The following is a 26,713-nucleotide window of genomic DNA, read 5'->3' as shown; positions in this document are numbered from 1 at the left end:
AAAACAGTGAAAGGCTTTGTCACTTTCTAGCTCCTCAAGGATGGCACTATGCCAATCGGATGCTTAAAATCTCTGCTAGAAAAATACACATGAGGTGAGCAGATTTGGAGTGTCGGTGGTATTTTAGAGTGTCCTATATAAAGGAGCAGCTCTCCACCTAAAACTTGGGAACTACCCTGGGTTGCCTTGCTTACCTTTTTGCATATAATGTCTCTCTCTCTTCATATATATATACATCTTTCTCTCAATATATATATATATATGCAAAAGAGAAGAGTGGAAAGCCTAAATACAGAGTACAGATCTCAAGGTGAGATCTGATTGGCTGCCAGCACTTCAACCAGGAAGTGTTGGCAGCCATCTTGGGACCAATATACATAGCAGCCACTTCATTTGAAGTGAGATTTCAAATATCTTCCTCTTCTATTTCATTAAAACATTCTGACATGCTTACTGAAACATGCACTTTCAGCACCAGCAGCAGACTGCCAGTTAACTCCCTGGGGATCAGCAACTTTACTACAGTGTTCTAATGAGCAACCAGAGTGCTAACAATCTGAAACTTTTCCAGAAGTGTGGCACATCTGAACACTATTTTAGTGGAATCGAAGTGGAAACCTGAAAGCATTTTCTACTGAGGATACTGCAGGAAATGAGGAAATCGGGGGTTGTATAATGGAACCATGATTGCAATTACCACGATTGCCTTTACAACGTGGTATTTACAAAGCATTCAGCATTACAACTAATGCACTTACAGTGAAAGTTTTTTACCACGCATGCCTTTACCACGAACATTTCATCATAAGGCCATGCTTGGTAGAGACATATGCATGGGAGAAATAAAATAGTAAGTATATATAAATATATATATATATATATACACACATTGCCTCCCACAAATTCTACCCACCCTACAACCTATGAATGCCCTTACCACCCTAACACCCATACCCACCCTAAAACCTAAAAAATGCCCTTACCACCCCAAAACTCATACCCATGCTAAAACCTAAAAATGCCCTTACCATCTGAAACCCATCCCTTACCTTAAACCTCAAAATGCCCTTACAACTCCAAAACCTATACCCACCCTAAAACCCCAAAATGCCCTTACCACTCCAAAACCCATTCCCAACCTAAACCCTAACAGTACCCTAACCACTCTAAATCCCATACCCAGTCTCATACATAAAAATGCCCTTCTCATCCTAAAACCCATATCTACTATAAAACCTAAAAATACACTTACCATCCTAAATCCCATACCCACCCTACAACCTAAAAATGCCCCTACCACCCCATAACCCATTCCCACCCTAACACCTAAAAATGCCCTTACCTCCCCAAAATCCATACACACCCTAAAACCTAAAAATGCCCTTACCACCCTAAAACCCATACCCACCGTAACACCTAAAAACCCTAAATAAAACACTTAAACCACTCAATACTTACCTGCAAAACCTTTACCACGCATATACCTTTACTATTCATGCCTTTACAAAATAAATGATAATTCTGACCTTTAAAACCTTTACCACGCAGATACCTTTACCTTTCATGCCTTTAGAATGAAATTCGTTGTAAATACATTTGGTAGTAAATGCATTGTTGTAAACATTGTTTTCCAAATTAGGAAGCTTCATAACAAATACGTCTCCCAAGATGGCCACCAGAGAAAAAGGACCCCAAATGTAGTACAAATATCACCCAAATGTAGCCCACATATAGACCAATGACAGAAGAAACACTTAGGGCCAGATTTACCACAAAGTGGCACATCTTGATGTTGCGCCAAAAATATGCAGCGCTGCATCACTTTAGAAACTCAGGGATGTGCTATATTTAATAAAATCTGGTGCACCGGTGTGTTTCCCCCTGCGCCGGCACTAAATATATCTGCCAGCGCCAATGCAGGCATCCTTGCACTATAGAGTAAGGGTGTCTGTGTTGAAGGGAATGATTGTGTATGTGCAGGAACATGTCCCTTCCTGCACATAAGCAATCTAAAATTGTGATTTGGCACTTCTATGTGTGCTGAAGAATGCAGCACACATAAAAGTAGCAAATCATAATTTTTGGATGATTGTTTATGTGCTGAAAGGGACACCTTCCTGCACATACTCAATCATTCATGGCCTTTTCCTCTTTCTGTGTCACATGGAAAAAGCAAAAACGAGGAGGAATAAAAGTACTCCTCCTCATTGTGCCATGTTAATGCCACCTCTGGGTGGTGTTAGCTTTTGTCGCTGCCACAGATTTGTGACTTCTTGTAAATCTGGGGCAGCATCAAAAACAATGGGTGTTGCAGTGGAACGCCCACAGTAACACCCATTGTGTGACCCTCTGATACAGAAAACTGCATTGGAGGGGTCGATATTTACAAGATGGCGTTAAGTCACAATAAGTGACATAGCGCTGCCTTGTAAATGTGGCACACTGCAAAGCGCTACCAGAGCATCCCAAAAAGTGATGCTCCAGTGGCACAAGGGCCTTTTAAATCTGACCCCTAGGGGCATATTTACAAGCCCCTAATGCTTCCTTGCAATGCCCTAGCGTCATTTTTCTTACGCTAAGGAGGCGTTAAGGAGGCCCCCACCATGCACTATATTTACAAATTGGAGCAGTGCATGCATTGCGCCACTGTGTAACTCCTTGCGCCACATTTTACCTGCGCCAGGTATAATGTATGGAAGGGAGCATTCCCACACAGGGAGGCCCTAAAAATGTCACCTTAATTTTACAAGATTTCACTGTGCTTTTTTTATCCATCATTTTTAATGCGTATTCAGGGCAGGTGTTAAACTGACACTCCCATAATATCCTATGGGCCTCCCTGTGGTTTGCTGGACTAGGCCCATAATTTATGGAACTAATTCAGCAAAGCGCCACAACAGCATCATCATTTATGACACTATTGTGCTAACGTGCACTATGGTGCACTGTGTAGTAAAAAACACACTACCATGGTGACTTTAGGGGGGCACAGGACGATGCAAGAAAAGTGGCACATCAGAGCTGATGTGTCACTTTCTTGTAAAAGTGCCCCTTATTTTTTATTTTATTTTTTGCAGTTTTATATAGCACGGACTGGAATGCTTTACATGAGCATCACTTACATTACGCAAGGACACATTCATTTTGGTTTGAGGCATAGGGAGATTAAGGGGCATATTTATACTCTGTTTGCACCGACTTAGCTTCATTTTCTTTTTACTCTAATTCTGTGCAAAACTAACTCCATATTTATACTTTGACGCTAGACCTGCCTAGCACCAAATTTATGGAGTTAAAGTCATTTTTTGGATGTGGAAACCTACCTTGCCTGAATGAGATGCAAAATAGGTGTTCCCGTGCAAAAAATGACTAATGGCCTTAATGCCATATTTATACTCCTGTGCAAAAGTGGTGCACAGGAGGGAGGAGGGGTCACAAAATGGAGCAAAGCTTGCTTTGCCCCATTTTTTAATGCCTGGGTCAGGGCAGGTGTTAGGGGACCTGTGGGTCTATTTCCATGGTGGAACACCATGGAATAAGCCCACAGGTGCCCTCCCCAGTTACCAGGGACACCCCCACCCACACCCACACCGGAGGGACAGCGGAGGATGGGGGACACCATCCCAGGTAAGTATTTTATTTTATTTTTTAAAGTGCCATAGGGGACCCTGAAATGGGCCCCCATACATAGCACAGGGTGCAGTGGCCATGCCCAGGGGACCCTGGTTCCCTGTGTTGGCCATTGGGGTGGTGGGCATGACTCCTGTCTTTTCCAAGAGAGGAGTCATGTGGTATGGATGGTTTTGCGTCAGAAAATGACTCTGGGCAGGTTAGAGTCAATATTTTTTTACTCTAACCTGCCTAAAGTAATTTTCTGGTGCAAAACCCCCTGCTTCCATACCGCCAGCCCCACCCGACTAGCGTAATCTTTTTTGGACACTAGCCTACCCTTTGCACCGGCTTGCACCATTCCATAAATTTGGTGCCCAGCTGGTGCACAGAAATGGCGCAAGCTGGTGCTAAAAACTTTGGTGCACAACTGCGTTAGTGCAGTTTTGCACAAAATAGTATATATCAGGGCCAAAGTGATTTGCCCAGATTCACAGGATATCGAGCTGATGCCGAAACTCAAACCTGGTTCCCCAGCTGCAAAGTCTGCAGCTCTGGCCATAACGCCAATATAATCAAATGATTAATTGGATAAAAAACTATAAATATAGCAAATAATTGAGAGGTGCTTTGTCGCTATTTGAGAATTCACAAAATATGTCCTCATTTTATTGTATTAGAGCAATAACCATAATATCTGTGGAAATAAGACCTCTCATTTTTATAATTTCTAAAGTAAATGCTTTAGGTGTTACAGTTCTGATTACATCAAGATGACGTCAAGCGTGCCACACTTTTGTAATAAATAAACATTGTTAGCAATCTAGTTGTTCATTAGAATACTGTGGAAAGGCAGAGGTCAGGGGCACAGGCTAGGAAATTTGAGGGCAGGGAGGAAGGTGCAGAGGCAACAAGTTGATCATGCTACGTAGGTGGGAGGGGCAGTGGCAGTACAATGAACCATCGAGGGCAAAGGTAAGTGTGGCAGGAGCAACAAACCAACCATAAAGGGCAGGCAAAAGAGGCTGTGGCAATATAACAGACAATTGAGGGAAGAAGGAAGAGGCAGTAGCAGTACAACCATACATGCTAACAGACCCGATTTAGGCAGGAGACGTTTGCTGTTTTTAATTTGAAAAGGGGTTTATTTTATCCGTCTCTTCCTAAAATCTCCTCTTTTTCAAGGTAGGTAAATATGGGAAATCAATTCCACAGGTTTATTTTCAAATTCTCTCCCTTACCAAGTTCAAAATGTTGGCAAGTATGGTACATTGGATCACAGAGGGCAGGAGGAATGGGGTAGGGACATGGACTCAGATAACAGAGGACAGGAGGGAGACTGGCAGAGGAACCAAACTGACCTTACAAGGCGGGTCTCAGGAGTTTGCAACAGCAAAATACACCACACAGGTCAAGAGGGGCAGCTGTGCAGCACAACAAACCATGGAAAGCAATAGAGAGGGGACAGGGCCATGAACATGGACAAATTAGAGCAGAGAGTAAAGAGGCAAGGACAGCAAGCTGGCCATCCCAGACAGACAGGGGGACCATGAAGGGCAGGAGGGAGGGGGCAGAGGCATGACAATGAACCAGACAAGGCAGGTGGGTTGAGATATAAATGGAGGGCAGGGAGCAACGGGGCATGGCAGGAGAAACAAACTGACCATGTAGGGCAGACGAGATGGGCAATGAAAGCAAACACTCTCTGAACGGCAACAGTGAGACTATATTGCATACACACAGACAACAGAGGGAAGGTGGGAGGGTGTCAGGGGCAGCAAGTTGATCTCATATTGCAGATAGGAGGAGCCATGGCAGCACAAAAGACCATGCATAGCAAGTGGGAGGGTTAGTCTTAGCACAACAGCCATGGTTGGCAAGAGAGAGAGGGCAGAGGAATGCACAAGGGACCATGGAGGACGGGGGCTGGACACAGAGAGAGAGGGCAGAAGAAGGAGCTTCACAACAGACCACACAGTGCAGGCAGGAGGAGCAGTTGCAACACAACAGAGCATGGCGGTCAGAAGGGAGTGATAGCAAAATAGATCATGGAGGACGGGGGTAGGGGCATGGAACTTGGACAGGCAGTGTGGAGGTAGGAGGGACAGGTGGCAGCCATATGACTATGCTGGGTAGGTTGGCGAGGCAGTCGCAGGTCAACAGAACAGTGGGAGGTCCATGGAACATGGTGGGCTAAAAGGAGGGAGCAGGGGCATGCACTCAAACATTGGAAGACAAGGGTGGCATGCTAAGCACAGAGGCTTAGCTGGAGGGCTATGATGGAGAAAGGAACTGGAAACGGAGGGCTGGAGGAGTGGCTAAGGACTTTCAGCTAAAAGGAGGGCAGTGGCAGTTCATCAGACCATGTACGGGGAAGGAGCAAGGGGACTGGTGCATGAATTTGGGCAATAGAGGGTAGGGAGGAGGTGGATGGGGCAGCAAGTTGACTGTACAGGGCAGGTGGGAAGGGCAGTAGAAGAACAACAGGGTTGCAATGAGGGAGCAATGGCATGGACTTGGACCACAGATGGCAAGTAGGATGAGGGGCAGGAGCAGCAAGCTGGGTTGAGGGCAGAACAATGCCAGTCATGGCCCTGTATCCAACCCCCCACCCCCACTGTGGAGGTGATGGGCAGCTTACTTAATGTTAAGAAAATACTAGAAATTCACTGAAAAAAACAAAGGTTACAGGAATGTTATAGTTAGAAAATAGGATTAAAAACCCTTAGTAATTCATTAAAAAGCCAAAGGTTACAGGGATGTTATAGTTAGGTTCAGCTTTTACATGCACACAACCATAAAAATGCAGTTGTTATAATTGGAGTCATTTCAAGTTACTATTAGGAACCAGGTGGTAAAATTCGCTCCGCTTGCAGAATTATTGGAATTTGGGCACTCCACACTATGCAAAGTAATGCCGACTTCCCAAATTCCACCTTGTGGCCAAATTCTTTCTTTCTGTTGCGCATGCGAGAATTGTTTTTGGTGCTCACGAGCGAGCGCAACAATATTCTCAGGCCTCTTGCAAGCGCACACAAGATTTTGTACTCGCTTATGTGGGCCATTTTGTGTAGTCTGTATCCATAGACCTGAATGCGTTCTTTGTTCTCCATGCCTCCTTGCTTGCTGTTGTTGTTTCACCATATGGCTAGTAACCATTTTGTGTAGACAGCCAGTGTGCTTTTGCAATAGACTTGCATGTATTCTTTGCTCTCCATGCTTGTCTTTGTTGTTTTACCATGTGGCCGGCAGCAATTTTCTGCAGCCAGTCAGTGTATTTTTGCCATAGGCCTGATTGTGTCCTTTGTTCTCCGTGCCTCCTTGCTCACTGTTGTTGTTTGACCATGTGGCTGGAGGCCATTATATGTAGCCAGCCAATGTGCTTTTGCCATAGATTTGCATGTGTTCTTTGTTCTCTATGCCTCCTTGCTTGCTGTTGTTGTTTGGCTATATGGCCGTCAGCTATTTTGTGCAGCCAGCCAGTGTACTTTTGCCACAGGTTTGCATGTGATATCAGTTTAATAATACGCTTGAGTATCACTGTAGTATATGCATATTATGGAAATGATTATGATGAACACTGCTTTATAATATTACATGCATTGTTTGCATTTTTCCTCTGCACCTCCCAATCTCACAATAGGCTTCCCATAGTCCCATACAAACATCAGCATGTCATTGTTTTTTTTTTTTTTTATTGTTTAATTTTTCTTTTTTCTTTTATTTTAAATTTGTATGCGATATTTTTTAAAAATATACATTGAAATTTTAATTTTTTATTTAATTTTAATTTTTTGTATTTTCATTTCTTTTGTTTTTTATTTTTGTATTTTGCCTTAATCTCTCCACCTCCTGACTTTCATAGGTGCACAGCCGCACAACAGGATCCATTTTTTTAGGTATAATTCCATTACCTCCTAGACACCCTGCCTGTGATAGAGTAGATGCACTACACACACACACACACCAGCATCATTCATTTTTTAATGATTATTCCATTTCCCCGCGACCACCTTGCCTGTCATGGGTGCACACTAGCTTTAATTTTTTACGGATCATTCCATTTACTCAAGCACCTCCATGCTGCCACAGGTGTCTCCTTTGGAATAGATTCACATAGATCAAGGAGCTATATCTGTCTATTGTGTTATCCTGGTTGGAAATTCTATGTTATTGGAGGTATGGTTTGAATTTGAAATGGTTGGATACATTCTTGTTAATTATTACCTAAGTAACCAACCACACTAAATTATATTGCATTTGTCTGTGCTAATTCAAACTGCAACAATGCTACTTTTCACTAAATGTTTTTTTTGCTTGTTTGCCTTTAGATGCACAAAAGAAGAGACCTCACCCACAGTACTGCCAAACAGAAGGCCTTCCCAAAACACGTACCCACACAACATGACGTCAGTCCTACAATCACTTCCGGTTGTGCAGCTCAGTGCCACTGCCAACTGACAGCTTTAGGATGGCCCTAAAGAAAGGTGCTTCCAAGAAAGTGGCCAGTGAGAAGAAGTAGCTTTCTGCAAATAGCGTGCTGGCCACAACCTTTTTTGGGAGACATGTGGCTGCCGCACCTGCCTCAGAGGAGAAAGCTGGTAGAAGCCCTTTCGGATCAACAACACCTAACCTAAGTGCAAGCCCATGTCTGTCAGCGAGACAACCACTGCATTCATGGCATCATCAACAAGCAGTGACATTGAATTGGACTTGTCCTTTTTGCTAAATACTATCCAATCATTTCAGGAAACAGAGCAATGTGGACTACAGACACAGCCAGCAATAGTACATCCTCCTAAAGTTGGAGCAGTACTGGAGGTTGAACTTCCTGCTGAGCAAGAACCTCCTCTTTTAGAATCATTGGCTCCCAGATCCCAGCATGAAAAAGGAAGGGTACTCCACCATCTTCTCCAAGCACACCTTCTAATAATGATGATCTGGACATGGGATTGACACCGTAAGAGTCTAAGAGACACCATGAAAGGCAAGAGAAAAGAAAAGTTCCTGAGAGCCTTAGTATTAAGAAAGGGGATGAGGAGGAGGATGACAACAAGCCAATCATTGTTATGGAAGCTGGTACAGAGGAGTCCAACCTTACTCCTCCTATTCAACCTGCACCGTGAGATGTGGCACAGGTAAAACCCTACCTCAGTAGAAATATACACTGCAGAGAGTGAATCAATGACACACCCACTTACCTCCAGTTCTTCTTCTGGAATTGCCACTGGCACACTAAGAATGTACTTCTCCCCAGTTTGGGACTTTTTACTCTTAGCAAGCAGGAGGAGAACATTGCCCCATTTGCCACGCAAGGTTCGTTGAGGTAAGCCTGCTTCACAATATGGTACTGGAGGCCAAACAGCCCATATGAAAAAACATCACGCAATCCAGTGGGAGGAGCACCTTAAAAATTGCTGAACATGGTGGTGGTAAAGATTAGAGCCGGGAAATATCAGATCTAATTACAATTGGAGGTCATGATGAAGAAGAGGGTGACATCTGTAAACAAAGCAGCCTTATCCCCAGCAGTGTGCCAGTATCACCTGCCTCAGCGACCTCAAAATGGCACAAGACTCAGAGTCAAATGGAGACACCACAGTATAAAATGACTGCCCCAAGATGCACATTGAGACTACTACCTCATACTTCTCAGAAGTCACCTGTTTCAGTGGCCCCAGAAGAGAAGAAAATCCAGGCAACTATTATGGGATTGTTTAGGCAGAAGGGGCCCTACTACTACAACCACCCAATGGCCCATTTGTACAATGGGAACCTGGCTAAAGTTTTTGTTCTGGATCTCCTCCCTTTTTCTTTTGTGGAAGAAGTAGGATTGTCAGAATTTGTGATGGCTATTTGCCCGAAATGGAGGGTTCCAAGTCAAAGTTTTGCCAAATTTACTGTTCCGGTGCTCAATTACAATGTGATGCAATTCATTTGACAAGCATTGCAGCAAAGTGCATCTGTGCCACGCTACTTGGTCCATGGTACAAACAAATCTGGCCATTTTCATTCCTTTTTCTGAAGGGGATGTTTCAAACTACAGGAGGTGGATTGTTGAGCACGCCGGAGACCTGAAAGAAGAACAAATGGAAATTACTAGAGTCTCACTCCCGGGCAGAAGTTCTGGGGTGCCGCCTTCAACTTCCAGAGAGGGAAGTCTTGTCTCACAGCAGCCAAAACCACAACTAAAAAACAAAAAATTGCAACTTCAGAAACAGAAGAATTGCCCCCAACTTCTGCATTAACTTGGTTTCAAGTGGCAGGCTTTAAGTCCAGTGCAGAGGTGAAGACAAAAGAGGTTGAGCAAGTGGCGGCACCAATGACCATTGACGGGATGTTCGAGGATTATCTGGATGACGCTAAAGAGGTTTATGCGGATCAAAACCCATTGGTGTATTGGTATGCGAAGACGCCTCAATGGCTAGTGTTCAGCAGGCTGACAATAAAGTATCATGCTTCTCAGAGTGTCTGGTGAGCATGTGGCGCACTTGTCACTGTGAGAAGGACCTTGCCTCAAAACATGAAGAGACTCGAACCATGGAGAGATTGACCATGATCAAAATAAACCGACATTTCCGACCACACAATTACACCATTTCTGAAACAGCACAGGAGGAAGAGGAGGAAGATTAGTCAGAATCAAGTGTGTTAGCTGACCAGCTTCTGGGTGAATCACCTGGGTATGAGACTCAGTTTGAAATTAAACTCTTCTTCCCTGACTGAGTATGCCACTGAGGTACTTTTTAATTATTTATCGTCAATCTTCTTTTTTTGCCCCAAAAAAAGACAAAGCTAGTGGAACATTGAGTTTGTGTCTAATTTACGCTGCCCCACCATTTTTTAGTCACATGTATAACAAAATTGGAGTTGGGCCAGTGTGCAGTGAATAAGCTTTCACATTCCCTTTCAAACATTGGAGACAATGCTTCATATGCCTTTTCTTTTTTTGCATCACCTAGAATAGCTGCCCCAGATGATCATTGATTTATAATTCTGCCAATGCCAAATTCCAATGTGCTGCTTGCATCAATGAAGAGATACAATTGTGTACCTACCACCGTGCTTGGATTGCAAGAAGTAACTACAATCAATGCATCAATGAGTGATGGTATATTATTCAGTGATTGTAAGTGATGATTTATGATTTATGTAATGGCAGATGGTTGGGGGGAGGGTGTTCACTTAATTAGTAAACTTGATTTTGATGATTTGCAATGTTTGGTGCCTTATGGGTGATAATGTTTTTGTGAAGGGGATTGGCTCTTTCAAATGTCGTGAAAACTTACCGGCAGGGTCCAATCTTTTTCTCTGGTTCTTCCTAGACTGTTGTGTAGCATTTTTAGCTATAGTTCTATACACATTATTTTAGCAAACTAGGCCTGCCACAGTGTACATTAACCTGGATATATTTTATTCAGCTTTGTCTTTATTATTTTAACAATAGCAACATTTGCGGTCTTGTTTTATTTTCTCTATCTAGCTGTTCTTTGCCTAGGCCAGCACTGCTTTCTTAAACAAGAAATTTATTTCACTCTGTGCTATTCTCAAGGCTGCAGTAAGATAGGTTGCCGGCACAAAGTGGTACGCTTTGTCTCTAATGTTCACAGAAACAAACACACTCTTACGTGGGGATCCTTTCTTGGAACATCAGCTGTTTTATTATAAAAACACTACTTTGACCCATGTACCTTAGAGGGAGATTCCAGCCAGATGACCATGACTGTATGCTGACTGCTGAGTACTTCACTGCAGCTGCCTATGTAGTCTACAGGCCTCTTGCTCAGGTATGAGGGATGATGTCTTCCCAGGGGAACCTGAAGTGCAGAATTAGAGCTTCACATGCTGTGCTCTAATATAGCCTAGCTCGGAGCTATTCTTAACGATTTTAGTGACAATATGGTAACGTAATTTTTATGTTTAACTCTCCTTGTCACAATTTTAATCTTGTCATGCTTCCACGTCATAGTTATTGCAATATATGCTTTATTATCTAAGATGCAATTACTTCAATAAAACCTTATTAAACTATACTCTGTCTCTGATTGTCCTTGCATATGTGAGACTAATATAACTGGCATTCATTTTCTGGTCCTCCTGAATATCTCTGTCTCACTACATGCAAAGACACCTCAGTACTATATTCCTCCTCAGGTAAGTAGTGAGTGCCTAACTAACGGTGTAGGTTGTTCAAGCTTGAACCCTAAAAGGATAATCCCCATTTGGTGTGCTGATCTCTGAACAAAATGAACCATTCATCATGGCGAACCCGCAACAGGTAGCAATTGCAGTCAATATGCGACCACCCCTTACTGCACATTTATTAGCACATGGCCTAACGGCCCAGGCGGGTCCTGTTACATTTGTTGTGGCTCATCCAGCCTATAGAACAGAAATTTTCTATTCTTGGGTCACATTTCCAGCAGCTGATGGGAACACAAATACATTTCATCACTATACATCTGCATACATACCTGCACAATATAGAGCATATGCAGAACTAGAAATACCTCTGTCTTATCAAGAACATAATAATTGGCTTGATGGCGCCCTACCACATACAATCTTACATGTCCTCTAAGTAATGATGCTCCTACATTGCCTTTATTGGCCACATATACACCGCACCCTGTTGCAGCAACCTTGAAGGTAGCTGAAGTCTGTCGATTATATACTGAGCTTATGGCAATATACAGACGATTAGTATAGTTTGCAATGCAACTATTAAATATAAACCCAGCACGTGCTGCCCAGGTGCAACCACATGCAGTAATGCCAGGCATTAATCCTGCGACAGTACATTCGATCATGGGTAAAATACCCGCCAAACGAGAAGAGATTCTGTTTTGGTTAGCTCAAAAAATAAATGCACTGGAAGCAGTATCCCCATACGGGACCTCAGGATAAGCATAGAATATTAACTATGTGCTTGCCATTTGGGATGGTTCCTACAGAAGATAGCTGAAATACTTGGGGCACTGTATTTGCCACGCTCTATACTACCGCACATGGCACACCGACATTCGCCAATTTACCGGAGGTGTTAAAACAAATTCAAGATGAATATGGGCTGTCCCAGCCCTGGACTTGGGGATGCAACTCATGGGCAGTTTTGCCACTGTATCTTCCATCATATCAGGTAACTTTAAAGGGGAAGCAGTTGCACTAGCAGTGAGCATGCAGCTCTGGGATGTTCCTCCACAGGATCAAGAACGTGAGCTGCCAAAGATTATCGTGGAGACCTACTCTATCATTGGTCGCATTAGTCTGGGAGGCCAGATCCACAAAACCACAGTTTCAGGGTAATTCTAATAAAGATTCTACCAAGCAAGCTCCTGAGGGTTCTATGAAATGCTGGGATAAAAAACAACAAACACCATAAAAAAGAAAGGGGAGAATCTCCACATATGGGGACGGAATAAATGCAATGTCAGAAATAGAGATAATATAAAAAAGCCTGACAGATATCAATATAGTGATACACGCCAATCTCGTGCCTTTCAGGACTCACCAGAAAAATGCAATGAGAGAGGTGGGCGGTCAGAGCGAAGAACTGAGTATGTGAAAACGAGATAGGAATCACAACGCTCTACAGAGGTTTCTAGTAAAAAAAGAAGAGAAACTTCCCCAACAAAATCCCTGAGTTAAAAAAGAAGAAAGTGGCAGCAATTGCGATTCGTCATACCACTCAAGAAGAGGGCTTTATTGAAGAACAAGAAGTGGGCACTAGCACTGATAGACAGCACGGCAGAGGTCACAATAATTCACCGGAATCTTCAAGAGCATTTGGTGGTGAAAGCAACTGATGAATTCTTACAAGTTGAAACTGCAGACATGCGTGCCTCCATGCCTGATAGGGTGCATAAAGTAACGTTACAGTAAGAAGGAGACTTTGAACGCATAATCAACGCAATTATTTGGGACTGCTTTGTAAATATATAAGATTTCCTACTGGCTGAAAGGGATTGGCCACCTGAATTTGTCCGTACTTCCCATATGGGGAAGATGTTATCAAACCTTCTTTCTCGCCTCTCATTCCAGATGAGCTCGCAGAATCCTACGCCATAGATTGGGCACTGGCACAGGCACCCGCGTTATATCGCAACCACATAGGGTGGATAAAGATTCCCCCGTTCATGTAATTCCAATCAAGAATCAACCCCAACCCCAACCACAGTATCCAATAAAACATGATGCTAAAGCACCCGTGAGGGAAATCCTCACACAACTAGAATACCAGGGTGTAATCGAACCATGTGTCTCACCAATGAATAGCCCTTTATTCCCAGTAGCTAAACTGGATCATTCATACAGAATAGTCTTAGAAAGTCATACACGCACATATGCTATACAAACCCCTCACAGCACAGCACAGCACAGCACTTATGAACAACACAGTGCACAAAAAATACACAACTACACTGGATATTTCCAATGGTTTCTTCTGCCAAAATATGGCACCTAAGAATAGAGACCTAACAAGTTTCAGCGCGCTAGGCTCCCATAAAAAATTCTGTTGTTTACCACAGGTGTACGAGAACAGTCCAGGACTGTTTGCGGATCGTGTGACTTCAATACTGCACGATATTGGCCCTGAAGCATTGTCCTATGTAGATGATATCTATCTCATGGATGATGAATTACTGCAACATCTAAGACGGGTAGCCTTCATTGTTGTGGGATTTGCCGAATTCGGCTATAAATTCAACTTAAAAAAATAACATTCCTTAGTGTCCTGTTTCTGGGATACAAATTATCAAGTGAAGGAAAGAGACTAGCGCCACAATTCTTAGAACAATGCATGAGGTTACAACCTCCAAATACCATTAAAAAACTCTAATCCCTATTGGGTTTCCTAAAGTTTGGCAGAATTTACATTCCGGATTACGCATCTTGCATAAAACCCTTATATGACTTAATACGTCCTGAGTTTTCCAGTAAATTTTGTACAGTCGAACATGCACACATCCTCAGACCTTTGCAAACAGACATGCTTGCAGCACAACACCTACACACAAGGGACAATAAAAAACATCTGGTCATCAGAATAATTGCTGGTGCCATTGGTTTCACCTATTTCAATGAGGGCGCGGCGGTCCCGATTGCATACAAATCACATTTGTATTCAGCAGAAGAACAACGCTTTGCTCCCACTTAGAAAAGTCTCACTGCTGTTCAGATGTCCGTCATTATAGAGAGACCACTAGCCCAGGGGAAATGAATTATTGTTTTACCTCCAATTCCAGCCCTTGAGGCTGTTACCAAAGCCAGCGTTACAAACTCTAAAGTATTACATCCACGTTGGATTCAATGGGCAACATCTATGACAGCCACTGATGTTGACTACTTTTTTGACCCAAAGATACAAACTCAAGAATTTTTGGAATATGAACTAGAATACCGAGTTCCGGCAAATACGTTGCCTATGGCTCAGCACAACCTGCAATAGGCACAAAACATCAATACTCCGCTGCTTGCGCAGTTGTAAGCGGCTATATGGAGGGTAATAAATTCTACCCACTACATACTTTTTACGCAAACCCTAGGGAATTGCACTGCACAACTAGCAGAGCTAAAGGCGCTGGTGATGGCACTGGAACATAGGATCCTGCACAGCTAAAACTGATTGTCTGTGATTTATACTATTGTGTCCAGTCCTTCAATGAATATCTGCATTACTGGCACCAGAATGGGTTCAGAGATTCCAAAGGTAACACCATCAAACACAGACTTCTGTGGAAGAAAGTAACAGTTCTGAAGGAAACGCTACCAAATGTCTATATTCTACATACACTTGGACACCAGCGCGTTGGAATACACGTTGCTGGAAAAACACTGGCTGATGAAGCAGCCAAATCAGCAGTAGCTACGGCTTCTGTTGCTGCAGTAACTCGTTCTAGAATGAAACCGGATGATGACAAATGGGCATCCATGAAAGCCATGGCTGAAGGTACGCCCTTTCCAAAAGAATTTCCTGCTAAATATTCCTACCACATGGGAGGCTTTCTAGATGCAGAAGTAAAAATACCAGGCATTGAAGTTCGAGTAATTCCCAATAAAGATCTAAGATTAGAATTGATCAAAGCAGCGCATGAGGGGGTTGCCTCCACCCATGCTAGTGTGGTGGCCACAATATCATTATTGCAAGGACGTTACTGGTGCCTAGGTCTATACAAACAGACCAAGCAGTTTGTCCTTTGTTGTAATATCTGCCAACAAATTAAAGAGAGCACCGTCAAACGCCCACCTCAGACACCCCTCCTAATTTCAAGCAAACTATTACAATGTGTGCACTTGGGCCATTGTGGTCCCCTAACACCGGACAGTGCATACAAATACATCTTAGTTGCTGTTGACTCCTGCTCCAGATTTCTATTGGTGTGGCCACAATGCTCGGCTTTCGCTCGGCCTGTTATTTAAGATTTGCAAGTCTTTATCAGCACATATGCAGTAGCGGCCTCCACTCAGACCAGGGCCCCCCTTTCGCCTCAAGGGCATTCAGGGACGCTATGACTTCATTAGGGGTCCAACTCCATTACTCGTCTCCATTTCATCCTGAAGGAAATAGTGTCATAGAGTGACACAACCGAGATATAAAGCAATCCTTAACAACCAGAGAATTAGGTACGGGTTGTAGTTGGCTCAATCACCTGTATGGAGTCTACAGAGCACTTAATAATCTGCCTAGAAGGTCCCGGGGGGGTCGTACTTCATACAAGTGTCTGTTTGGAACTCAAATGTGTGTTCAAGATCTTGATGGTCCTGGTGTGGAGGCGACAGAAACACCTTTTGATATAAATGAATGTGTCACTGTCTTGCAGGAATTACAACAGTTCTGTGACAACAACGATTCTGACAGTGCTGCCTCCGTAGCAATTAAGGATGCACCAATAACACCTACCAGCTGGATTCCAAAGGTTGGGGATCAGTATGTGAAAAGGTTGCTGTAAAAAAGGAGTTTGGTCCTTCTTATCGTGCACCGGTCCCAGTCCTGGGAATACAAGGTACCTGAACTGTCATTCTACCACTGTTGCCTGGTGCTAAAGAAAACCACTTTGTCTCAATCGACAATGTCAAGTTACACCATGTGGCCGATCCAGCACAGCAGACAGAGGAGCAACCAGTAGTTCCTGAATCCCTCTCAGTACTGGTCAAGATGTCCATCTACAAGTTTTGAGCAGCAACGCTGACACCTCTCCGAGCTTGGGGAGGGTGGAAAATTATCTTGGATTAGTTCCACTACCATTTACTTATTACAACAAACAGCACAGAAATTGTTGATAGATTTGACTCAACTTCTATACAGACAGCATCCTTTACAGTGAACCACCGCGGGAGACCCCTACCAGTTCTTCTCCTTCAAATACGGCTCCAGTTTTTGCACAAACTCCTTCTGGATACTTTGCCGACATCAATGACGTCTTTTCAGACTCATTTGCCTCTTCTACACCTGAACTGCCAAAAACACGTAATCTGATAAATTGGCTTGAAAGAAATTACTTTATTTTCCCATGGAACTATCTGTGGCTTTCCTTGACTATATTAGGTTTCCTCCTTTGGATTGGCTTTGTTATTACATTCTTTCTATTAATACATGGTCATTACCTTCCTGAAAGATCAGCAGTTGAACTGGTGGATGAGGTCTTAAAACCCCATTTGTCTTCTCAGAAGGTCCGCATAGACTTGTCTTTCGTGAACATTTCTGCTATACCAATTCCTGATGGAATTGTTTGAGATAAAGTCACATTTGATATATACGGCCCCACAGAGGTCATTCAGATTCCATATGTGTTTTAAACTTTTCATGAACAATGTAATAATACCCGGAGTTGTTTCTGATGACTGGGATGTGAAAACAGTTGATTCTATGATGACTGAATTGCAGTATTTTACTGTATTTGAAAGTAGATGTTTATCAATCCAAAGAAAATTATGGTGACATGTTTTGCTATAATTATTATAGTCACCATTTCATTCACAGAGCCAGTACCCCAAAAAATATTTTTAATTACACACAACGGGAACATTGTCCAACTACACCACAAGGGAGTTCTAAAACATAATTCTGAAAAATGTGCATATTTTTCTGGGGGCAAAGTTAAAAATGCTGAGTCATATTATTTCAAATTGCTATATATTATTGACAGATACGAAATGCATTTATTCGGATTCCTTTGTTTCCCGGTTGGCTATAGAATGCTATGAATATTGGTTGAAGTCGATTGATATAAAACGAAACGTGTGGGGAACGAAAAATTGGTAAACAGGGGGAAAGGAAGCTTTATTCAGAGCATGCCTGATACCTGTTCAAATTATATTTTTAAATGAAACTCTACAACAGACAAGCTGTTTAGGCTTAGCATAAAAATTAAGGAATTGAATGTGCCCAGCATTTCTGCCCCTGCAAAATTTTGACAAATGGCAAAAGTATATAAATGCTACTGAAGATCAGCTCGATGAATGGGTCCAGAAAGGCACATTTAATGCTTCCCTGTCACGTCCTGGTGGGTGGTTATTGTGGCCAATAGATACCAACGGGTGTCATAAATGTTTAATAAACTCCACAGGGGGTTTTAGAACAAGTAGGCCAGACCCTCGCTATGTGTTATCTGAACATGCGGGTATAGTAACGATATACAGTGTAGTGAAGCTAAGCCAGCAATGGTTAAAGAGTTCCTCACTAGATGCAGTTAGAGAGCACCTCAGTATACTGTCTAATAACACTGACTTACATGATTTCCTGTTAGAAAATAAAGTAGAAAACGCTTCTTATATACAGTCTTTAATGAAGTTTGGATGCTTTCTCAACAAGAAGCTGCTGCCCGGTTGAGGCAAATAGATCAGGAAAATTTACAGAAAGCATAATGGGATCAATGCCTTGTCCGACCAGATATACACCTTAAACAACATTGTTTCTTGTGCAATACACATAATACAGAGCAACATGTCCTCTTTACATCATGGACAGAGTCAGCTAAGATCTATTATGCAGTTAGGTTGGACACTACAAACACTGAAGGCAGATCGTGTTCCCTGCCAACCTGTTAGCGCAAGGGACACATTTAATTTAACACAACAACAACAACTAATGGCTAATAAAGAAGCAACTTATGTCATGTTAAATATTGAAAAATTAGAAAAGTTGCCTTTTACTGTGGCTGAAATACCATCAACCGAGTATTTAATGCACAGGGTTATTAATATGCTTATTTTCACACTTCAATTCACATCCTGCTTAAAACACATTCCAGTGGGCAGATATGAAAGGCTAGGAGATAGTTACATCCATGAGGTGTGGGAGCTACCCTTCTAGTACAATTGTCTCAGTGGTATGAAAGAGGTCCTTCTTAGCGGTAGTGTGAGACTTCTGTCAGCCTTTCAATGGTTTGTAAACAGCTGTCCTTGCACGGGGCATGTAATACTTCAGCAGCGAACTTGGCTTGTTATCTGAACGGTGTCTCAGTCCCCTTGGTTAGACCTGCGTTCCAGGTGCTCTCGAATAGTAGCTTTGTCCTCCTCAATAGTTAAAACTGTTGTGGGTTGCGAGCCAGAATAGTTTATGTCGTTTCAGTCTATAAGATTGTTACATGTTGCGGTAACGTACTTTTTCCTCCTACACGACAGAGGGAAGTAGCTGAGATTTGGGCCCATATCACTACTTCAAATGTGAATTTTGACAAATTGAGCAGACTCGAGGCTTTATTGTTTCTAAAACATGTGGTGCTCACATCTGCACGCGAGACCTATGCACTTCAGGTTGAAAGGTCATCAGCATAGATACAGTCCCTTTTAAGTACCAACTTTCCAAGACACTTTGGTGAGCCCATGGGACGAATATTTAATGCGACCAGTACTACTGGAATCTCACATTTTTTTAAGGCTGTTGGTTCTGGTTTCATTCACACCTTCTCCTTTATATTCGGCTTAATACTTTCCGCCATCTACTCAATATTCTCCAGGATTTTCGGGGGATTTCCAATAACTTTGGCTATAATATATTGCATTTTGCTAATGCTACTTTTTCTGCTCAGTGGCTGTTCCGTCACAACTAGGAGGACTGAAAGCGCTTCCACCAGCGCAGCTGTGTCATGAACGCATGATGCAATACTTTGGAGCAGCACTCCTGGAGCAATTGGAGTGGGGCTGGTCTCTGTCATTCAGACCGGTTTTGCATTGTGCGCAGCCCATGTTTCGGTGTCTCTGGTGCTCGCTTGAACATGCACTAAAAGTTTGTCTTCCTATGCAGCGCTTGCTTTCAGTGGACGCTGATCTGTTGATCTTCTCACTAAGGGTTCATTACCAGACATGCGCGTTACGGTTACGTTTGCTACGGGAAGCTGTTTATGAGTTGCCCTTTGTGGATTATGCAGCTCTAAACTTACTGTTGGGCACACCACGGAATGCTGCTGCCTTGGCAGGAGCTCAGGCTTTAGAACACAAATTCTCCTTGGTTTTCCTTGGTGATGAACTTCCTACTTTACCACCTGCTGAAGTGGAAGATTTCTTGTCCCCAATTATCCCTGATTTAATTGGCAACTTCCAAAATGACTCTGACTTTTGAAAATATAATTTTTTGGTGCACAACTTAACATTTTAAATTGTCCTTCTAATTCATGCACAAGTGTCTTTTTAACTTGGCATTATTGACATTCTTATATATACATGCCTTAGGTTGAATTTTAATAGCTTTTATACATAATTAGGATTGAACCTTTGAACCGGCAAGGGGAGGGTGTTGAGTAGCCATTTTAGCAAACTAGGCCTGACGCTGTGCACTTTAACCTAGATATATTTTCTTTAGCTTCGTTTTTATTATTTGATTATTTTATTAGTGATTCTGCCACCCGAATCCAGTAGTCTCATTAGGATGATGAGAACCTACGCAACAAGATCAGACCAGTCACTTTAGTTAACAAACGCAAATCTACACAAAATACCCAAATTCTGTTTCTCTAGTTGGTCTTCAACAACAGTGTACTCTAGGTCTATCTCACTCAGGTCGGGACTGGGATGGAGTTACTCGGAGTCAGGAGAAGGATGGAAGGACTCAGGGTGGGACTACCTCAATAGCTAGAAGAATGAAGTTATTGACTTTAAATGGAAACAATGATGATGAGGTCTTTGAGGCCTAGTACTCAGGTTTGTGGAATGGAGAGAGGCATGTTGATTTGGGAAATGCTGCAGGGTGTGTGTACTACAATGCTGGCAAACATGAAACTCCTTTTGTTTTTGCTCTGCCTTTATATCTTCTTGGTGCACTCCTTATGAAACTTACCTTCTTCTGTGCTTTTCCTTGACTCTACAATAAAGTTTCTGTTTTACACTCTGCAGGCCTTCTCCTCTCCTGCACGAAAGGCGATAACTGAGCTCAATCCTCCTGCTTCTTTACCAGACTGGTTCAGCTAGGCATCCAAGAGTGACAGACATTCCAAGAAGAATGCAGATGCACCACCCAATTTGGCAATACAGTACAATTTTTCTTTCAACAATCATATTTTTAGAACTAGGTGGATTCAATTCACTCCTCTATAATTTTAATTGTTCAAACCTAGATGACAGAATATTTAGTTATCTAATAACTTGGGTCTCTGGGGCAGAAGAACTGTTTGCAAAGCATTTTACTGAACTGGATCTAATTTCTTAATTTCCGTCCACAGCAGATTGATGATGATGTGCTGCTCATTACCCTGATGAATATTGTTGTTATGTTGTGTTTGTCTTTGTCATACGTTTCCCCAAATCCCCTTTCTCATTCATTCATTAAATCCCTAACCCTTTCCCCCCGGGCTTTGTGATTTATTGAGGTGTGACTACATTATCATATTACTTTATTTCAGCCAAAAGACGATAAAAGTAAGGTACATCTTCATAAACAAAATATCATTGGGTAAAACCCAAACATGAATAGAATATCATGAAGTAAAAATGTACAAAAGTAAAGTATTAGTCTTCTTAAAATGCAGATAAAAATCTCTTAAGATCTTTAGGATTGACCAGAACTACATATTGCAAATCCACACAAGCTAAAAACAAAAAGCAGTGCAAAGATCATGGTTAAAAACAGAAAGCTACAACATGATACAGCCCCAATCTAAAGTGCATAAGCTGAACATAACTTGCTTTTGTGTAAGTAAACATCAAACACCTCGACTACAAGCAAAAGCATTTTCTATTGTGATACCAGCAATAACTCGATGGTTATACCATTATAACATCAACTAGCCCACAACAAGTACTTTGTCAGAATGATGACTCAGGCATTAAAGCATTTTTTGGCTAAGTGGCCACCACAGGACTCAACGTTCTGTGCCTCTGTACGAAGATGCCAAGCCCACTTTAGATATCTGGACGGGACAAATACAATAGGTTTGTCTGTGTTAGTTTTCAGTATACACGGGGCAGACACATAGGCCCTGATTTATACTTGTTTTGCACCGCCAGGTATGCCCAGACGTGGGTCCCGGGCTCACTGTGCCACTGGATTCAAGCTAGCCTGGCTGATGAGGGGTGAAACCCTGAAACCGGTCCCAGGAGGCTTGTTTCTGGTCCAGGGAGAACCTGGCCTGACAGTTCGGTCTGGACTGTTCCCATGAGGAACAGGGTCAAGACTGATTTGCATATGGCTGGGTTCAAACTGTGGTGGCATGGTGAGCAAAATAATGGATGGATTAAACCCAGATCTGTGACTGGGGGTGAACGTTTGATTGGTTCCGCATTCCATCCATCCAGTTACGCTATCCCACAGCGTTTGTGTTTTGCTTTGCACCGCATTAGTGTCATTTTTTGACGCAAAAGTGGCACAAACATTCAAAATACAAGTCTGCGCTGCTTTTGGGTAAAAGAATGACGCTAATGCAGCGTGAAAAAAGTATAACTCATGGCCATACTGTCTAACCCTTAAATTGTGACAAAGAGGAAAAATCCATGTGACTCACACGTCTTTATCTTCATGACAAAACAGTAAGAAGTGGACATCAGTTTCAGCAGTGTTGGGGCAAAATGGGCAGCCCTCCTGTCCAGAGATAATAGACTCCCATTTAGCAGTCAAAGATCTTAATTGCAGCGTTCCAAAGCGAAAACAAATGTACAGTGACTTAACCTCCGCTGGGACAACCCTATCATTGTATGACTCAGATAGAGGTCAGGGTTTATGGCTCAGGAACTTGTCTATAAGCCTCTCTGCACTCGATTCATGCCGTGGTCTTAAAATTAGATATTCCAAATAAAATACACTTTATACGTTTGGCTGTAGTCCCATCCATTGCTGCAGGGTCCTCCCACAGACTCAATACATTTAAATCACAGCATAAGAATCTTACGATATGCAGCCATGGAATAATGCAGTTTTTCCCCACAGAAACTAGCTCCTGCAGGGCTGCTCTGTACTGCGTCACCTCTATGTTTGTTGCGATCCTAACCCAATAAGTTAGCACTTTTAGATAGGTAACTTGGCCAGCTCTATTCAATTTTAAGTCCCACCTGAGTGGTGTTAGGGGGGTGCTGTAAGGAACATTTAGTAAGGACTTGATGAACCTACTTACAGTAGTGGTAAGCCTAGTAGCATCGGGCTGAACCCTTATATCTGCTCCATGAAGTGCCTCCCTCCCACCCCCCCCCCCCCGCCACCGCCCCCTGCGAAGCCACCGCCCTGTATATAGCGCTGGGGAAACTGCTTTTAAAGGACAATCTATGTTTCCTAGCAATCACCGCTGACCTTTGGGACAAGAGAGAATTCTTTTTTTGTATCTACAGGTCCCAGGTGAGTTTCTCTGAAACCCTGACACCCAAACCATCAAAACTCCGTACTCACACTATGGGTAACTCATCAAGTCAAGGTGTTTCTAAACGAGTGGTGGGGGTTTATTACCATCATTTTGGAATTCCCGGCAATGATTTCCAGGCCTCTACAATTACTAACATCGACCAATTGATCAAGTTGACGACATAACCCCATGGGGGTGCGCAAAATCGACAGGGTGTCATCTGCAAAGAGCAGGATCAGTGCCTGTACGTTGGGCGCATTGTGTTTGGATTTAGAAAGATCATAAACCACTCTGAACAATGAAAACAGAGTATGGACCAGCATGCAGCACTGGCGCACACCCCACTTGATTGGGTTCTTTGGAGTTAGATCATTGGTCATTTCACTCACCTGGGTAAGCGTGTCTGTGTGGACTCTAATTAAGTTAAAAGATGCAATAACTCATTAGGCAGGCCCATTTGACCCTGCACCTTCCAGAGTGTTTGTCGCTGTAGCAGGTCGAAAGCAGCACTCAGGTCCATAAAATGCATATACAAGTGCCAGCCTTCATGTTTTTTACCGAACTCTTGGCAAGCCTACAGGCAGATGAAAACCAAGGATAAGTGACTGGTCTGGCTTTCAACTTTCCTATCGCCTTCGTAAATAAAAGTTTTAAAACTGCAGATAAATGCTCCTATCTTGTGATACAAAATGGGCATATTTTCCAAGGAGCACACGATTTGGTCAAATGACCCAAAAATCTTAACTAGTTGATCATAAATCCTGGCTTTGACACACTCATTTTTACTAATAATGGCCCACTTTATGTTCCTATGATTAACGGGTTTCCAAATGAATCTGGAGCCTCCTCAGAAACGACATGAAAAGGTCCTGGGCTAAAATCCTTGAACAAAGCATTGTGATCACTAACCGCCCTGTGTACAACTATCATGTTGGCCATACATGGCCAGAGTCTTATATCTAACAGGATGTAATCTATATGCTTTGTGTGCACTCCTTGCTTAATGGTCGGCTGGTGGTGGAAATCAAACTTTGTGCAGACATTGGCAGCTCTTAAACTATACTTTAGACAAATATGGAATAATTGGAGGGCCACCTAGTGGCCGGGTTAATTGTGAGCTCTGGTGTACCTCACTCAGCATCTTCCTCAACCATTATAAAAGAGAATGCGTCAAGGGGATCAAATTTAGGCCCATATTTATACTTTTTTAGCGCTGCATTTACGTCATTTTTTTACGCTAAAGCAGCGCAACCTGCAAAATACAATTGTATTTTGTAAGTTTGCGCTGTTTTTGCGTCAAAAAGTGGCGCAAATCCGGCGCTAAAAAGTATAAATATGGGCCTTAGAGTTGCAATCACCTGCAATAGTCACAGGCCTAGAGTGATGTGACACATTTTCACCCAGGGAGGATAAGATATGAACAGCTGGTGACTCTGCACTATCATAAACAGAACATATGTACATTTTCAGCTCCACTATGTGCTTAACTTGGCATGGACCATTATTTATTATTTGAAAACCTGATATATCCTTGGTGCCTATTTCTATCACATTGACTCTGTAGCCATGAGTGTATCTTATCCAGATGAGTACCCCCCCACCAAAGCTCGACCTGACTTTGATGGGATAGCGTTGACATAGAATGTTAAAAACCCTGGCTAATATATTGGCGCTACAGCCCATGCTTCCTGCAGCAGAATTATTTGATGGGCATCAATAAACTCTCCCCAGTCCGGGTCACATAGTTTTGCCTGTATCCCAGCCACATTCTATGACATAAATGTAAGTAAATTCCTTGGAACTTGTCTGTTTATAATGCAATGTGTGGTGTAGGTAATAGCGTCACCTGGGTTGGTGCTCAATAATGTGTTGGAGGCCATCTTGGATAGCTGCTCCACCACCGGGCCCATTTGCTCAGGACCAGCATAGCCCCCCGGGCAAGTGGCTCCTTGATTCAGTCTATATCTGACCAGCGTCAGCCACAACCCTTCCCCTAGGTGGTGAGCGGGAGCTTCTAGCATTTTAATTTGCTGGCTGGTAAGGTATTTCCAAGGTGGCTTTGAGATCCTGAGGTGGCGCTCTTAACTCCAGATCAATTAAACAAGAATTTATGTTGTTATTAACAAATCTTACACCAATGTGATTAAAACTATTATAACAACCACTGTAGCGCCTAACTGTGAAAATGTCCTCTCTAATTATTAAGTGACAACTCAGAACATTGCAAAATCATTTATTTACTTTGTTAGTCAGAGCTTCATTATCCTCTTTCGAGCCTAGGGGCAATTTGGGGATGTTTATCAGAAATATTTACTCACCCTGTTGAGCATTCAACCTGCCCTTCCTCACATCCAGGGGGCAAGAATCTACCTCCCTCTTCATCATTTGTGCCCCTTGGTGAGATCTACCCGGTCTTCATTAGTCTACTAGAGGGGCCCTATAGAGCTTATTATGGTAGTTTGACAAATCTGGTTGTTCGTATTTATCTACCCTCTTACTGTCACCATCAGCATCCCTTGTTCTCAGTCCATTATTTCTATTAGGTGCCTGTGTGATGTTTCAAGCATCATGTATGGATGGAGGGCAGGCCACGACAATCGTGCTTTCTTGATAGTTCCCCAAGCTACCCTCTTGTAATTTAGCATTTTTCCTATCTGCAATATTAGTTGCACCATACTCCATTGTGCCTTAGTCCTGACTAGCAGATAAGCTATCTTGTCTACCTTCTCTGTTAGAGATTTCAGCACTCTCCTTTGCCTATTTCTGCTCTTGCAGGTGGTAATTGCGTAGTAATATAATTTCCCTCCACAACAAGGGTTTGGCTGGGAAGCCCAGAAGCAGGTATTACCTTATTCCAAGGTTGCGCTCCTCATTGGACTGGAGCACCTCAAACCTGTTAGAGCACTTTAATTTAATCATGAAGGGGGCCGGGTGGTCATCGTTCTGCTCTGACTCTGGGACTATCCCAGCTGTTGTGCTAATGGGCCGAGGCTTGATATTCACCCTAGTGGTTGCAACATTTCAGAGAATTTGTGATTATTTCACTCAGAGCTCTTAATTTAATAAAACTTGATGCTTTTGTTCCTGGGCCTACCTCATGCAGGCACATCTTCACTTTTATTCTTATTCAAGAACCGTTCAACCTCTTCTACTAACCCCTCAATTTCATTGAGTGTACAGTTATAAGCCATATGCCTAGCCTGTTTTGTACCCTTCCCTCCATCACCAGAATTATCAATGGCTTTTTGTGTACTTATTTTAGACCGAAAGATCAATAGCCTGTAAAACTCAGATTACTAACTATGGCACAGACCATTTTATAGATCCATCCAAAGGAAGCA

This window comes from Pleurodeles waltl, chromosome 11 (assembly GCF_031143425.1).
Source record: "Pleurodeles waltl isolate 20211129_DDA chromosome 11, aPleWal1.hap1.20221129, whole genome shotgun sequence".
In the NCBI taxonomy this organism is placed as follows: domain Eukaryota; kingdom Metazoa; phylum Chordata; class Amphibia; order Caudata; family Salamandridae; genus Pleurodeles; species Pleurodeles waltl.
The sequence above is the reverse complement of the archived record's forward strand: the minus strand, read 5'-3'. Positions refer to the sequence as shown.